Source organism: Stegastes partitus, unplaced genomic scaffold (genome assembly GCF_000690725.1).
Source record: "Stegastes partitus isolate 25-593 unplaced genomic scaffold, Stegastes_partitus-1.0.2 Scaffold881, whole genome shotgun sequence".
NCBI lineage: Eukaryota > Metazoa > Chordata > Actinopteri > Pomacentridae > Stegastes > Stegastes partitus.
The window spans coordinates 221,010-223,362 of record NW_007578612.1 but is presented as its reverse complement, the minus strand read 5'-3'; positions in this window follow the sequence as shown (position 1 = coordinate 223,362).

The window sequence follows — 2,353 nt, the reverse complement described above, 5'->3', positions numbered from 1 at the left end:
TTATTATTAGTTTTTCCATGAATACAATGCCTTCCACGCCTTAAGCAGACTCGGATGTAACCCGACGCCTTTGCATCCTGCATGACGCACAGATCTGTGGAGATGCAAATGAATCCCGCCTCTTTCTCCACCTACACCTCTGAACACTAAAACCACTCTCCGCCGCACATTTTATAATCAGGAACTCATTCTGAAGAAGCATAATGATACCCTGTAAGGTGAAGAGGTGAGCTACTCAGGTTTGTCCCACATTAAACCCTGGACGTCTAAATCAGAGTTTCAGAGGCTGTCATCGGTACGCTGAAGTGTCAAAGTGGAAATCATGGTGTCGACTGATTATTTCACGGATTATGTGTCGTCAAACAGCATAAAGACGTTATAGCAAGGTCAAAAAAGTTGAATTTTTAAATGCCAGTTAACTTAAATGGTGACAAATCAGCAGCTCGACTCTCAGAAATGTCCTTCTCAATACTTAGACGGGAATGTTTTGCCTTCTATTGACTAAAGTTTCCCATCCTTTGTTGCTCCATCTTTCCTAATCTGTCCAATCCAATGTGCTGATGTCTTTAACAGCTTCTTTTTTTTGCAATTTCCACCTGAAACAAAATGTTCCCAAATCCAATCCATCACAGCTCCACCATTGTGAAAATGAACAACTTTGTGCTCTACAGATAAGAGACACTTGGGAGGATTTTGAAACACACTAAGTCTGCGTGACTCCATCACCGGGCCAGACGGAGATTTCTAAAACATGACTAATAAAAACTATAAACTAGAGAGGAGGCCTCATCACAGCCAGTGGAGATGTCACTGAACCTGTCGTAAAAATGACCGACGGCCACATTTGCTCTGCAAAATGTGTTTTAATAAGATACAGCCTGGTGCTGGTGCATGACCCTTAACACAGCTTCAATATTGTGTTTCATAAGATGCGTAGAGACGGTGAGCTGTTCTGTATTTAGGAAACAAACCTCCTCGCGTGCTGCAGCAGCGACGTCACATGACAGGAAATAAACAAACTGCCGCTGCTCGGCATGTGTGGAAGGAGCTCGGTGACCTTGTTAGACGGCTGTATGACAGGGAGGTGTTGCTGTCATCCTCGTACAGGCCTTTTCCAGGAACTTAATCCATCCATCACGGCTGCTGTCTCCGGTCCTGCGTGCGTTTCCACCGTCTTGTTGCTGCTCTGTTGTGACATGTGACAGCGAGTCCAGAGAGGGACTGAAATTCAGCCCGCGAGGCCTCTCCGACAAACACGACGACACGCCGGCACGTAAAAATGACAACACCTGTCCCGCTTTCACCTTTTTAATGAGGGGTGTCAGAAGTCGTGTGCATCTGCTTCCATTTCATCACTTCTTTTGCTTCTCAGAAAGCTCAGCTCATGGAAAGGTTTTAATTAAGTTCTCATTTTGGAAAATCAGCTTAAGTGGTTGCATCCTTGGTAATAAATGGAGACCATGTGAGGTACTTTTGTTTTGTTTGCTTTACTGTCTTCCAGCTCACCTTTAAACGCCTCGTTCTCCAACTAAAATATGACATCTGAGGATCACAACACATGAAAAGAGTCTTAATTGTAGTTGCTTGACGATGAGGACTTCCCAGACATCTTCAAAACATCATAACTCTTGTGCCACTACTTTACATGCAAAGAGTTCTCCACAACTAAAGTTTGCTCGATGCAAAACGGATTGTTGGGAAACACGTGTCGAGGATGCTGAAAGATGGAGGAAGTAGTCACCTCTGGCTGCAAAAGATCCAGCGCACCATCTGCCAGAACGTGATCCCACCTGGCTCGGCAGACGCCGCCGCTGACAAATTAGCCCGCGGTGACACCTGAAACGTATGGCTCCGTTTTGAGTTTGCAAAAAGCCACGACATGCTTCAAATCTAGCCGTCAGCTTTATTTAAATCTTTCTCAGTGACTTAATTCGTTGTCTGTATCGAGTATTTATTCCTTGAGAAGCTAAATTAACTAGAAAATGGAAAGCAAAGAATGAAAACAGCAAAATAAGAAGAGAATCATCCCAGGTGCTTCTCCACAGAAAACAAAACTTTGCTGCAGAGATCGGTGCCTGTTGATCATTAAATATAAATGCCTAAATAAAAAAAGCCACAAAATTGGAGACTGTTTCTCACCTCCCCGACGTATCTGGAGGAACAGACCGAGGCCGACTGAATTAAATAATCAGCTCTCCACAAACAGTGATGGGGTCAGAGGGCTCAGGTGTTTTTCCCTTCAGACTGAACCAAGTGTGGACCTCTCAGGTATCTAAAGCGGTACCTTTCAGACCAAACGGTGAAGGTCACACCAACCCGATACGCCGCCATCGATTTGAAGTTTCAGCAGTTT